We start from the raw sequence: 16434 nt of genomic DNA, 5'->3' as shown, positions 1-16434 counted from the left end.
TTTAACAATGAACTGAACTTCCTTACAGTGGATGTTTGTGACCTTTACTCATGTATACCACAAGATATAGGAATACAATGGGTAGTGGATTTTATTACAGAAAAAAGAGCAACAAGAAATGAATGTCTCTTAGTAGAACAATTACTAGACATTATTTTGAAAAATAATTATGTGTCATTTGACAATAAATTAGTTTTACAGAAGATAGGAATAGCAATGGGTTCCCCAGTAGGCGCGAGTTTCGCTAACTTGGTTATGGCCTATTGGGAAACTAATTTCATTCTAAATAGTCAATGGAAAGAAAGATTATTTATTTACAAGAGATTTTTAGATGACATATTTATTATCTTTAACGGAGACAGCATTCAAAATTCAACATTCCTAAATTCAACAACTACATTCCTAAAATTTACAAAAAATTTCAGGAGGTAAAGATTAATTTTTTGGACGTTGAATTAAGTAAAAACTTGCACAAAGGTAGATACACAGCAAAAATTTATAGAAAAAATACATATTCAAACACATTCCTTCATTTTTTAAGTTCACACCCTTGCCACTAAAAGAAGCCTGTCGTGAAAGGCCAACTTGTTAGAGCGGCAAGGATGATTACACTAGATGAAGATTTTGAATGTGAATGTGATTTATTGTATAGAATGTTCACACATTGAGGTTACCCTAGCCACTTCTTAAGGGAGATATTCCAGGAAGTAATAACAAAGAGGAAGAATGGAATATACATACCTATTTTAAATAGATATGTAACAATGAATTTAATAGACAACACAAACACTGAACCCATGTATAGTGAAGATGGGAGGGAACAAATTTTCACAGATGAAAAGTATACCATCACTACGTGTTCAAACACTGGAAAGAACTTTGCTTTGGCATTTACTTTCACTTATTGCCCAGAGGCTGTAGACATACAGAGAATAGTTAGAAAATATTGGTTTTGCTTATCACTAGACAAAGACATGTCTAACATAATAAACTATGGTCCAACTATTACTTTTAGGAGGGGACCAAATATGAAAAATCTTTTGGAAACAAAATGCAAAATTAAGAAAAACAACGGAGGTACACACAAGTGTGGTACATGTAAATATTGTGCCTTTATTGATACCTCAAATACTTTCACAATAAGAAAAGAAACATTTATTATTAGAGATATTTATAACTGTAATACAAGATCAATAGTTTATTTAGCTCAATGTACACAATGTCCGTCATTTTATATTGGTAAGACGGACCGTCGTCTGAGGGATAGAATATATGAACATCTTTACGCAATAAGAAGGAATAAAGGTGACAATGCTTTAGCAAGACACTGCAAGCAAAATGCTGGACATGCATTTAATTTTATGGTGATCAGTCACATAAATAACCAAACCATAGGAGGAAAATATTTTAATGATAACTACATGAAGTTAGAACTTGAAAAAATGAACTGAGTTGGCAATTACGCTTAAGAGCATGTACAGAGCCAGGACTAAACGAAACATGCTCAATAGCGTGTATATTAAAATGAAGAAGCCTTTTGAGATAAGTACGGTTCACTAGAATATTGGGTTAAAATAACTACTGAGGCTTTTACAGGAAGGTTACGATGCCAACTACAGTATAATGCTGTATGTATCATTAAAATTTATTAATTTGTAATGTTAATAACACTGAATGTAATTTAAATTGATGACTTGTAGCGATGACAACTATTTTAACTTTCTTTTTATATATATTTTCAGTAGTGGGAAAGTAGTGACTTGATCACTTTAGAGTATTGAATTTTAACACAAAGAATAAGGTATTTATTATTTGCACACATACTGTTAATACTGGAGACTTGTAATATTAAAACTAGGTTAAAAATGCTTGTCACTGGTTGCCTTTTAGTTTGCAACAACCTTTTACTTGCATTTTTATGAATTATAACTAATTGTGTAACGCATTACAGTTTTACGGCAGCTACAGTATGGGAACTAGCTTGGATTAAGCCAACAATGAATTTTAATTAGTTTATACATTTTTTAATAATAAAGAGAGGAGAACAGTATTTTAACGAAATTAATTGTTGTCACAGTATAACATAGTATAATACCTACGTGTAGAAAACCTACTTAGGATATATATGTACATTTTTGATCTACGATTATTTTATGATGTAAATAGAACAAAATGTTTACTTACTTAGAGAACATTATTTAACTACATCAGACATATTTGGATGTATGATTATTTTATGATGTAAATAGAACAAAATGTTTATTTATTTAGAGAATACTATTTAATACATTAGATAAAGAAAATACAATGTACTCCAAGGGTTTAAACTAGAGGGGTTGTTGCTTTAACAACTCGTCAGTCACAGAGTCTTGTCTGATTGGTTAGTGCATTATGGTTAAACTATTTGAATTTGTGTCATTTAAATTTTATTGTTTGTCTGAAGAAGTCCGGATATTATCCGGACGAAAAGCGCTTTACTTTATGTTTTTTTACCTTATGGTTTTTTACTTGTTTTACTTGAGCTGTGTCTTGTTTGAAAATAAATCCAGTGGAATACTTTCTCTTTGGTTGCGAATCAGTGCATATGTTTTTAATGTTTAAATTGCACACACACATTGAAGAAGTGCTTTTATGACCTGAATAACTTGTGCTAGCTATAACTGAATTGCTTTTACTGACAATTTTCCAGTTGTACAATTGTGAACAATTGATTTAGTTTTTCTGGTATATCTTTAAAATCTGGCAAGTGTTTGTTATTTACTGCATTGTTCTCTTGCTTAGGTTTCTATAAATCCTAGTCCATTCTGAAGTGTGCTACTTTACCCCCCCCACCTTTCTGAATGTACTATTATAAAATAACTGCCTGTTGCTGCCTTAATGCTTACCCTAGAGTCTCTGCTTTTCTCTTTTCCTAGATGAACTTCACATTTACCTACACTAAAATACTGCAGCTCCTGCATAACGGTGTCTACAGGATTGCAATTGGCCACCACAACAAAAACAGTTTCTCCCAGCAATTAAAGTAGGTTACACGTATAAAAAACATTTGTTAAGCTTTCTCTTACAGTGCTGTGTAATTAAGCAAGTCACCATTTTGGTTAGCCATACAGCCCTTTTCTACTTGAGTGTTTGCCTCCTTCCCCTGTAACTATAGTACACTGCCTCTTACATTTGTCTCTCTGACCCTAATTTTTACAGGTATACCTTGTACCTTTCTGGCTTTCTAACACTCAGACAAAGATTCCTGTTGAAAGTTTTACTTACTTGTCTAACAGTTGAACAAGTAACCCTTGTAAAAATCCTCAAAATTGTATAGTTTGTCTGTCTTTCCTGCAAAACATAAGTAAAATTAAAGTGCTGAGTGCAAGTAACATTAAAGTGCTGAGTGCAGATTTTAGGCCTTTACATTCAACTTACCTCTGGTGTGGTGTCTTGAGTCAATCAAAGTCTCCCTCTAACCACTCCTACTGCCTTTTCTTTCCACCACCCCCTTTTTTCCTCAAACAGGTTAAACTGCTACAACTTAGTACAGGCATTGGTTCATCCCTGCTCTGCTTGCCCTCGCTTCGCTCGTGCTTGCTTTGTACCCCACCCTGCCCCCAAATTCCTCCCACCCATGGAGCTGCTACATTTATTGGTACTAGACCACACCCCACTTTTTAAAACCAATCAGTAACAACTTGTCACTCAACAGCACCACTCTCAACCTGATACCACCAGTCCTCCAACTCTACTATTTCTTTTGCCTAAGTTTCAAGTCTCATTCAGTAGGTATGCTATAATGAACTCTACTTCTACCCCTGTTACTCATCCCATATCTCCCAACCACCTACGAATGTCAGAGTCACCCAGGTTTCCACTACCCTAAATTCCAAACATCCATCCCATCTACAACAGGTAATAATGCACCCTTACTTACTCCCCTCATGCTTATCTCCTTAATCCCTAAATACTACCATCTTATTAGACCTAGTTACATTAGTCATAAAACTAGACACTATTACAAAACTTTATTCAAAATCTTAAAACTCATACTCAGGATAAACTACAACCTCACAAAGGACTACGACATCCACCCAAACCCTGGTCCTTCCCCACTTGTTGACCCTAATCCCCCTACTATATCCCCTACCACCATAGCTCCAACAAATAGACCTCCTAACTCACTACTGGCCTGCCATCTAAACATTAGGAGCATACATAACAAAACTCAGCACCTGCATGCCCTCTTAGCTGTTCATTCCCCAGATATATTATGCCTAACAGAAACGTGGCTAAAGCCTGCCACCAAGGACCATGAGATTCTGCCACCAGAGTACAATATGTTTCGACAAGACCATACCACCAGAAAGGGTGGTGAGGTAGCCATACTTTACAAGTCTACTCTATCTGTCAGCATACTCACCCAACAACCACCCCAGTTCAATAATGCTGAAATTCTTATCTCAAAACTACAAATTAATAAAAACAAAAATGTAAACATTGTCTGTGTCTACATTCCCCCAGGCAGGAACACAGAAACCTTAGAAGACTTCTTATATTGGTTATCCACTAACTACCCCCAAGAAACAATTGTTCTTGGGGATTTCAACATTGACTGGAACACTTGCTCTTGTGAAACCCCCACAACCCACATAAACCTCTATGGATTTACTCAAATCATAACCTCCCCCACCAGGACAGGAAAACCCAATAACAAGGAAAGTACCCTAGACTGGATACTTGTCAATACCCATTTTCAATCCTATAAATCAAGCACTTTGTCTGATGACCTTAAGTGACCACTGTCTAACCTATGTAATCAAGCTCAAAGTAGACTGCTCCTACCAACCCATCTATAGAACATTAAGAAACAACAAGAATTTTATTCTCAACAAGTTTCAAAATGAACTTAAGGCATGCAACTGGTCAGTACTAAAAAGTCTCCCCCAGGATGAAGCAGTAGCATACTTTAACACCAAATTCCTTGCTATTCTTAACTCCCATGCTCCCAACCACTCTATTAGAACCAAAGTTAATACTGCACCATGGCTTTCTAAAGATACCAAACCAAAATTTCACTCAGAAACAAAGCATGGGCCACTTACCAAAAAACAAAAGCCCCACTTGATCAACTAAGATTCAGACAGTTAAGGAATGACACCAAAAAAAATCCATAACCTTAGACAAAATGAACTACTTCTGTCATCTACTGCAAAAACACCAAAACAAACCTCAAAAGTTCTGGGCAGGAATAAACAAACTTATCCCAGGCCAGTAAACCACTCCACCCCCCTCAGCTTCCCAACAAAAATCCCCAGTAGACATTGTTAATAATTTCAACAGCTTCTTCACAGAGAATAGCCAGTTTCTAGCCAGCCAACTCTCTCCCAATGGCTCAAATTCTAATGCAGCCACACCCAGTACCCAAACATACTTTACCTTCCACCCTGTTCCTACTCAACGTATTCATGCCCTACTTAAGAAACTAAGACCCACCACCCTGGCTGCCGACCTCCTCCCAGCAGACTATCTGCAAAAGGCTGCTGACACCATAGCATACCCCATCTCAATCTTGATCAACAGACCTATATCTGAAGCTACTGTAACCACTATATGGAAAATCTCCCATGTCATACCTCTCCATAAAGGAGGCAGTTCCACTGAACTGTCAAACTTTAGACCCATAGCTATTTTGTCACCTCTAGCTAAAATTATGGAGAAGTATGTACACATACAGCTCATGCACTACCGCACACAGATCAAGCTGTTGTCCAACTTTCAGCATGGTTTTAAGCCAAACCACAGTACTACTTCTGCCCTCCTCTCTTTCTCTAATGTCATTAACCACAACCGCAATAATAACAAACTATCCTCAGCACTCTTTCTAGATCTATCCAAGGCTTTTGACATGGTTGACCACAAAATCCTTATAAATATCTTGGAGGTCTTCTCATTAAACAATCATGCACTCCAGTGGCTTCAATCCTACCTGCAGGGCAGGCAACAGGCAGTCCTATGGCAGGACAAGCTATCATCTCGCCTACCCATCACATTAGGAGTCCCCCAGGGCTCTATACTAGGACCCCATCTTTTCTCCATCTTCATCAACAACCTTCATTCAGTTATCCCAGATACTACCTGCATTCAATATGCGGATGACTCCTCCTTGATTTTTTCTGACACCTAACCAGCTACTTTATTCACATTAACCCAAAATACCTTTAATACAGTGGAAAAATGGCTCTCCAATCAACATCTAATCCTAAACCCCAACAAAATTAATCTGCTCCTCTTCTCCCCCACATGCAGGACCCCGCTGCCATCCTTCAACATAACCGCTAACAATGGCACTATCATCTCCCCAGAAGCCCAAACTAAACTTCTGGGTGTCATAGTTGATAACAACCTGAAGTTTGATGCACATATCAATCAAGCTATCAAAACCATTAATACAAAACTTGGCTCTCTTTACAGAATCAAACCTTTCCTTACCCCACTTGCTAGAACTGCAATTGCCTGTTCCCATCTACTATCAACTCTTCTCTACGCCGCACCTCTATTCTCCAACTTAAACAAAACAGATCTTAATAAACTATCACCCTGCTATAACCACATAGCCAGATTTGCTACTGGCACAGCCTGCCGGACACACCACTGTCACAACCTAAATTGCCTAGTATGGCTTGAACTGCCTAGCCTACTGCAGTTCAACCAGCTAATAGTGGCACACAAAGTCCTTTGCCAACCAGAAAATACACCTGAACTAAAAAATATTATCAGCCACTAGACCAGCACCAGGCCACTGTGATCATCCACTAGACTCCTAGTTCAAACATACAAATCTAACTGCTCAGCTGGGGACTCTCTGTTTCCCATGTCTGTTAGAAAAACATGGAACAGACTCCCAGCTGACTTGACCCTAGAACCCTCACTAACCCAATTCAAAAACAAACTCAAGAAATACTTCAAAACTCATTGGTTATGTCCTTGCACTAACTCCGCCTAGTGACCTCTTTATTACTTAGGTGCCTTACCTTCTACTACTTCTAATTTTTTTCTACCACACCATTTCAGGAAGTGTCAATTGTATAACTGCTGCTCAATGTGTCTTAAACCTGAATGTAATGTTATGTATTTATAACTTTGAAAATAATGTTATGTTATGTAAAGTGTTTTATAATATGTTAGTACTATATGTGCTAAATGCAGGTATTGCTTATGACTGTAATCTGCTTGAAACTAGCATTTATTAAATGTTCAATGTGTATTATTATCTTGGAGCTTTTCTCCCCAGGCCTCCTCTGAAAATGGACATGTATCCAGTTGGACTATCCCAGTAAACAAATGTAAAATAAAATAAATAAAATAAATACATAAATAATAAAGAAAAGAGGTGGATCATTAAACTGGGAGGTTTATTTCCTCCTGGATTTAATGAACAGTTATAACCAACCAATGAATGGAGTTTTTGATGCAGTGTGCAATTATATAATGAGATTTTAAACCTTGGTTCAACATGGGTTAAACTGAGGAAGGCTTTAGTCAGCCAAAACTGGTCTGAATCTGTTATTTGAATTTGTTATTTTGCTATGAGCCATTAATAAATTAATTATTTCACACCACTTTGTGCTGGTCTTCGCACTTTTTACCAAATGGATTTCTTTTGGGCTGTTGCACTTGCCGTACTTGTGAGGATTTGTTTCTTTTAAAATTATATCGTACAATCAGTTTTTGGATGAGCTTCTCATCTTGTTACAAGGGGATGAAAATGAGGCTTGTAAGTTTATAGAATATCTTAATAATACTATCTCTTTTTGTAAGTTTACTAGTATGTGGAAACATAATGAGGCTGACTATCTAGATACACATTTATCAAAAAATGAAGATAGTAAAAGGTTGGAAAGTACCATCTTTAGGAAAGAAACTTTTTCGAACAGCTTGCTTCATTTTAACAGCTGTCATCCCCAGCATCAGAGGAAAAGCATTATTAAGGGCCAAATGGTGCGATTGTCCAGGCTTGTAAGTGATAATGAAATGTTTATGAAAGAAATGTTTACCTTGATTGGTTTATTCATAAATAGAGGGTAGCCACTTAAACTTTTAATAAAAACTAAAATAGAAGTATTACATAAGAGAAATTCTACTTGTTGCCCTATTTTGAGAAAGGAAGGAGTTACACTAATAGACAACAATAAAAAATTGAGGGAACTGATGCATTAGTTTTGTCCTGTAACAAACAGATTCTCAGTGTGGTGGGGATTATTAATAACTATTGGGATTTATGCCTTGAACAAGAAACAAAGGATAAACTAGGTAGAAAACCCAAAATAGTATATAGTAGAGGCAAGAATATCAAAAACATATTAAGAGATGCAAATGGAAAAGAAAAAAAAAAGGGATTTAGGTCAATTATGTCAAAATCCGGAGCCTGCAAATATTGCAAATTCATTAATGATGGCCTTTATGTTTCAGTGGCTAGTTGCAGTTTTTCTTTAAAATGTCCAGGAAAATGCAACTGTAACACATCTATGGTGGTGTACTTGGCAACATGTGTATCCTGCTATGGGTTCTACGTGGGAAAAACTACATGTAGACTCAGGGACAGGATTGGAGAGCATCTTAGATCAATTAGAAACTGGGACACTCACAATATCCTCTATTTACATAGTACTAAATGCAACAAATTTAAAATGTTTATTTTCTTTGTGATAGACAAAGACCCATTGAAAGAAAGAGGGGGTGATGCTAAAGCTGAGGTGGAGACTAAGGAGGATAGGTGGCAACTTAGACTTAACGCCACAATTTCACTGGGTCTCAATGACAACATTTCAGTTAAACCAATTTTGAAGCAAAGTGCAAATAAGATTTAGCTCTCTTATGGTCATATAATTTAAGTGGTACATAATGAAGTTAAGGTTGGAATTTAGGTTTTAAATTGTACTATTTAAAACTAAATGTGTAGATCAATACGTTGTACGGCATTCTGTTCAGCATGTATGAGGTTTCTATATATTATGTATTGTGGCTTTAAAGAATGCTTTTGCAAGGTTTTAATTCATTGAGTAAGTTCAAATGTGATTGGTTGCCTTATTCTGTGTTTGGGATACTTAAGTGTGATTTTAACATAATGTAAATGACTCTTAAGAAGCCTGTTGGAACACTAAGGTGAAAGCGCTTAGTTGTTTATATATTAAACAGTTCTTGGTTTTCTACCTAGTGGTTTGTGATATTTTTTATTTTATTATTATTTTTTTGAGTTCACTGTTGGTATCATGCAGAACAATTCTTCTATTAGACTGACCTGATCCATTATTCTGGATTCAGTATGATCAGAAGACATCACATAGTATGAGGCTGGCTACACCTATGTTCAGGATTAACACAAGATGGGCTGATCAGTGATTCAGAGAGAAAGAGACTAGTGTCTTTATACCAACATTATAAGTGTGTTGTATTTGTCAGCTATGATAATCAAATTAAACAATTTAATTACAGATACAAGAGATTAGGACAGCAGCATATATGTCCCTTCATCTGAGGTTTCCTCGACATATACACATGTAATTTTTCAGGTCACCTGTCTCCACCACGTTTCTTAATCTCTAGATCCTTCACTATAAATGAACTACTTTTAGAACAGGTATATAACCACAAACAAAGAAAATGCTTCCAAACAAACCTAATAATGGGTGCAGAAATGTGTCACTTTAAAGAGGTACTGTCATATTAGATGTTCTTCCTAAAGACTGTGTGAAGGTCCTGGTGCCTTATAAGGCCAAGTGGTGTTAACACAAGGACACACACTTTTTATGTCTGTAATGCTCAAGGATCTAATAATGTAATAAGCTGTACAGGAGATGGAAATACAGAACTGCCTGCCATGGCCTCCAGAATGAATTTTCAGATTAAATAAATGCATGCATACCATTGCATTCCAGATGAGAGAAAGACTGTTACTGTTCACCAAATCTGTATAAATACAAACTGAAGTGCTAAAGGTTACAAAATATCCATTACAAGAGCCGTTGCTGTGAGAAATCATGTTTCATATTGATGAACAATGTTAATTAAATATTTGATATTGTATTACATGTTGAGCAAGTGAAACTACCAGCTCACTTTGTTATCTTGGTTTTATCCGTCTTACATCTGCAGAGTTATCAAATGAGTTGCAGTATAAAGTTATATGACTTTTCCTGATTTTTACATTCACATTGTGTTATGACAGCTATGTTATTTCCTCTATATGACTATTTCTTTTTGCAGGTTAGCTAGAATACCGATATATCACAGTATAACATGCAAAGTCTACAATGTGTTATACACAGTTGTCTTGTACCACTTCATTCTTTACAAAAAGAAGAATGGTCCATTGTTGACTTCTGAACTCCATAGTGTGAGTGAGTAGCCAGTGGTTAACCCTTTCATATAAGCTGTTTATTATTTAAATGGCCTGTATTTGATCATGGTCTAGTAATTAGAACCATGTACCATAAACAGGAATATCAATAATAATTTGCCATAGTTATGCAGTTGTCTCAACAGCCTGTCACATACGTTAATGTAAGCATGGCAGAGGTTATACAAGCATTACTAGAAACCACTGACCTAAGGCCACATTCTTTGGCAGACAATAATGAATACAGGAATGTTTAAAAAAGCCTACCTTGTTTCTCTGTGTATTTTAGCATTTTAAAGAAGATGTTATTTTTTACTCTGAAACTCAGAGATGGTATATTACTAAAGAAAGGATCAGGTAGCTTTGTATTGCTCTGGTCTGTCCACTTTACTGAACTTGAGATTTTCTGCTACTGTATTTATGTAAATCTCAGTATCTGGACTCAGTGTTTGAGGAGGTTCAAACTTGACTAGTGCACATCTGAAATGCAGCTATTCCCATAGCAATCTTTTGACAATAATATTATTTGTAAAGGCAAGTAAGTGGATTGTAACTATGAACAACTAATCTGCAGAGCAAGTAAGTAATACAGATAAGATTTATTTTTTTCTTTCTTCGTGTCTCATTAATTATCACAAGACTTGTTTTAGAGTCCTTGTTCTTTCTTTAATACTATAGCAGCTTTGCCTCCTTAAATACCCTTTTGTTTTTTTTAGTACTTGTATAGCTACTTTGGCTTGTTCCCTATATTGTGGTTACATCCACAGATTAAAGGATAATTTACATTTTATAGTAGACTTCCTCACGTTGATACACTAGTATTGGTGGTTGAAACATATAACAGCAATCTTTGTTTGTGGCCATACCTGCTTGCTTAAAGGAGTCTTGATGGAATGGAAAATGAAACCTTCAACATCTAGCAACCTTTCTGAATCTGCATTAGTTAATGGGTACTTGGTGATGTAACATGTATGGCCTATGAGAAGGAGCAGAGTCAGAATAAAAGGCTGCACTGAAAATTGTATCAGCACAGACATACATGTTTGTTGTGTGCAGTCAGATAGCAGGAAATGAAGCAGGTTCTGACTGCTACAGGTGGTACAAGCCATGCTCCACTTTCTTGCCACTGTGAACTTTCTCTCCCTGTCTTAGTAATACTTGAAGAGATAGTAAATAGGAACTGAAATGTGAGGCCTATAGCAGAAATCAGATGCAAGTACAGAAAATGTCCATATAGCCTTTACAAAATCATCTGCTTTAAATATGAACAGTAACTTTGTTACTCTCTGATGCTTTGTCAATAGCTAATGAAATACTTGATGCAGGTATCACTATACCAAATAAATTGTACATTGACAAACATCTGTGCATCATTGGACATAAAGCTATGAGGCCATTATGATGTTTGCTGAAAAATGTTTTACTACTTATTCGAAGGAAATTACTGAGTTATGCAAAATATATATTAGACCTCTGCTTGAATATAATAATTAATTTTGTATACATACAAGGAGGTTTTCTAGAAGAAAGTCTACGATAAAAACTTTGAATTATTTGGAAAAATGTACACGGCTGTGGCTTTATTCAATTAATTATAGGTACTACAGGGGGAAATTAATACCTGCATATAATGTATATAAAGATGAAATGAAACAAGTATTACTTAATCTTGAATTAAGATGTAGTTGTTTTGTTCAAAAATATTTCAATTTGAATTTTAAAAATTACAAGAATAAATCAGTATTAAGAAACGAGTTTATTACTCAGACCATCTTAAGGAATGCTGTTGCCAAAGATATTGGGAGTTAAATAGTATAGATGATAAAATCTTTGAACCAAACTTTTGGGGTCAGTGACTTAAAGGTTAAGGCCACATCACCACTAACTATAAGTTATGAACTTATGATGATACTTCATGCTGACACACAGTCACACTTAATGCTTCACTCTCTTCACTGGATTGTTTTTTTTTTCACTTATCAAAAAAATGTCATATTAAAATGCATGGTCAATGCTAAAAGTCAGATTTATAAAGAAATTCTATCTTAGATGCTGCAAAACATTTCAATCCACATTAGCTTCCAGAGTTTTGTTTCATGAGTCATAGATGAGGCAATTATTACTCAGGGCAATCATCCAGCTGGTGCCCCCACCCTCCTAGTGGAACAGCAGAAAAAATGTTACACATCTAAGCAAAGAGTTACTATGTTTATGCAAAATAGCTGTTTGCAGCACAGCAGATAGTCTTTGTGATGATTTATGCAGCTATGATTGACAGCATGGCTAATCAAACGTTACTGATATTCCTTTCAGACTATTTGACACAACGGTGATTGCGACACTGACTTACGGGTTATAATCAACACCTCTTTTGCAGTGCTGATCATGCTCCCAAAAATTGCAGCTAGGATAGCTGCCCTCATCTCCACACCTAGCTGTAACTCTGCTTTAATTAAGTTTTCATTGTTTCAATGTCTTTTTGTTATGGGTGAGAAAACCAAAGTTGGCTCAAACTAAGCTTGAGCTTGAGTACAGGTTCGGTTTGGGCTTGTGGTCTTGCAAGATAATAAGCCCGGAATGACCCAAACTATGGTATATTTCCACCATTGTTATGCAACTTTAATCTGTAGGTTGTATGTGCTCTCTATTAGGTCTATTCCCATCAGCTATGTATTATGGTTAGCTGAAACTGCAATGGGGGCTGATGTATAACCAATCAAGAAGCACAGTTTTCCCAAACAAAAGGAATGAAATAAATAATGGTGTGGTACTTCTGTTGGACTTTAATAACATCCAGTACATCTGTTACATCTGTCCGTGATTGGGGAATTGGGGTTGTTATAATGATTAAGGTATTTACCTCTCAGTCACAAGTTACAGGGTTTAATTCTGACCTTTTAAAGGAAAATTGGCTAGGCTTAAAATGGCCCACAAAAGCAACTGGCCTAGTACTTACTATGAACATTTCTTTGAATATCTATATCTTTCTCTATCTATGTGTGTGTGTGTGTGTGTGTGTGTGTGTGTGTGTGTGTGTGTGTGTGTGTATATATATATATATATATATATATATATATATATATATATATATATATATATATATATATATATTTTGTTATATATATATTTACGTATATGGATTTATATTATATCATTGAGTTTCGGACACTCAAAATTCTTACAGCTGATTCCATATGATTGAATTTCCAAAAACATGAAAGTAAAAAAAAAAAATCTACATTTTTGCAAGGGGGCAGGACCCACTACACCCCCACACCCCCTGCAAATTATATATACCAACTCTGATATTGCACTACAGTGAGAAAAAGGGTAAATTCCCTGATCCCCACTGTACCGTGAGCTACAGAGAAGTGCTTCAATGGGGAATGTACCTTTTTCTCCACTATAGTGCAACCTCAGAGTTAGTATATATAATTTACAGGGGGTATGGGGTACAGGGGGTGGGCTTGTCCCCTGCAAATATGTAGATTTGTCCTTTATTTAATTTCAAGTTTTTGGAAACTCAATCATATGATCTTGACCATATAGATATAGATATATAACATTTCTTGTTTTTGGCTTTGTGCTGAATCTTGAGAATTGCAATCAGTAAATGATGGAAGACATTGGATTTTTCAGAAGGGCAAACTAATACAAAATCTGTGCTACCAACTAGATAACTAGATATATGTTGTTGTTGTCTTTCAGCTTTTCCTGGTTAGGGGTCACCACAGAGGAACTCCGGTCCGCTAATGATTGGCAGTAGATTTTCCTGAACGCTGAGGTGCCAGCTCGACGTTCAACCTTCAATGAAGGTACGCCCATTTACACATGTCTTTCGAATGCCTACCCAACTGCGGGGAGGACATGCAGACTCCACACAGAAGGCACTCCCTGCACTCCAGCTGAGAATCAAACGGGAGAACCTCTTGCTGTGAGGCAACAACACTACCGCTGCACCACCGCGTATCTAGATCTTTTTGTCCTTCCTTCTATTATTTTTGGCTTCGTTCCTGATTCATGTGGTAAGAAGTTGAGAGGCATTTTTTTTCTGAATTGTTTGCAGTGGATCTAAAGACTATTGATCCTTAGTAAAATTAGTTCAGAAACTCAGCCAGCTCCAGTGGATACTCATCCTTTTGTATGGGTAAATGAATGTACTACTTGAAGTTTTAGTTCTTATGATGTATGCTAATAGAACAGTTGCTAATTGTTTTGCTCTGGATTAGCACTTGTCTAGAGTTTTTATATTTCATGCCCATAGTCTATTGTATAATCATATTTTAGGTTACCATGTTTTTATTATATTGTGACTTGTGAGATAGGTGTGGATCAATTGAATGCATCAATGACTAGTCAGATTGGTGTGGATCAGTTTCATATATCAATGATTTGTGAGATGGGGTGGATCAGTACAATGGATTGGTGACTTGGGAGAAAGGTGTGGATCAGTTTTATGAATCAGTGACTTGTGAGACAAGTATGGATCAGTAACATGGTTCAGTGATTTGCAAAGGAAGGGGGTACAAAATACTCTGGAAGATTGGGACACTAGTGAATGATGAGATGGTGTTCAGACAGTTAACAAACGTGCTCTGATTGAGAGTGCACCAGTATGATGATTGACAGGTGCTGAGCAGGATGGAAATCATAGGAGATAGTAGAGAGCAGTAGGGCAGCACAGCAGAATGCCAACAGCAAACAGATGGGCAAGGCCTAGGAAGTCATAACTGTGGTGGAAAACAGGAGAGAGCAGGTAAATGATAATATTATGCCCTAAGTAGCAAAGATGGAGACAAAAGGTACAGTAAAGGCAGGCTTCAAAGGGATCCATAGCAATATAAAGGAAGAACATGAAGAAAGGGAAGAAAAATGATACAACAGAAGAAGTCAGGCAGAAAAGCTCTAGGCATGGGTCACCAGCTGTTGTCACAACTCCTGGTAGATTGATATTCCGATTCTGATAACTTACATTGTAAAACTTTGAGGAACTTTACCTTAAGCAATATGATACATAGGCCAAAGCCTGCATGGGGTTGTAGAGAGCTTGACTCTAAAAGCAAGCATGACTTTGGATTGAACTCTTTTTCTTTCACGGGTTCAGTTAAATTGGATATCACTGAACTAGAAATCAATTTCAGGTACTATAATCCTGTAAGTGGGGTACAGGAATCATGGATAAAGAATGAGAATGAGAAGGAAAGTTCAGGAAGGATGAACACAGGATAGCAGCAGATTTCTTCAGCTCCACCAATTTCATTACACTGACAGGAATTAATTACTTAAAAAAATAATTTTTGAAGTAATTCTCTTTCTAAATATGTTTGTTTTATATAGTTCTTGAACTATATCTAAAAAAGAAAGGACATTTTAACAATATTCCTGTCAGAAATCACATTGGAAATTTTCCTGTCAGTTTATCAGTCTGAAATGAGTTCCAGTAAGACAAATTCTCAAGACTCCAGCATCAAGAAAGAACTTCAGTCTCTGATAACTATAGTCCAGCAACTTACTGCTAAGATGGATAAAATGGATACTAAAATTGATACCTTCATAGAAAAAACTACAAAACAAATAGACTTGTTACATATAGACCTGCAACAACAGAAGATCCAGATGACAGGCATAGAAGAAGCTGTGAATGACATGGAAAATATAATCCAAGAAGAGGAAATCAATATTGAGTTTCTGCTGAAACAAAATACACATTTACAAACAAAGCTGGATGACCTGGAAAATAGATCTAGGCGCAATAACATTAGGATTTTTGGACTGCCAGAAAATATTGAAGGTAACAATATTACTTCTGTTTTAACAACATGGCTCCCTAAAACTTTAGACTTACCAGAAGCATTCTCTTTTGGTATCGAAAGAGCACATAGATCTATAGCTAATACTAACTCTAACAAAAACTATCCTAGATCAGTTAAAGTTAGATTTCTATCATCTTTGATAAAGAGATGGTTCTTAAATCTGCTTGGGCTAAAGCTCCTGTTAAGATTAATGAGACAACTGTGCATTTTGACAATGACTATTCTTCCTTGGTAATAGCT

Source organism: Protopterus annectens, chromosome 8.part0 (assembly GCF_019279795.1).
Source record: "Protopterus annectens isolate FY-2018-M chromosome 8.part0, PAN1.0, whole genome shotgun sequence".
Classification (NCBI taxonomy): Eukaryota; Metazoa; Chordata; order Ceratodontiformes; family Protopteridae; genus Protopterus; species Protopterus annectens.
Note: the sequence above shows the minus strand (reverse complement) of the source record.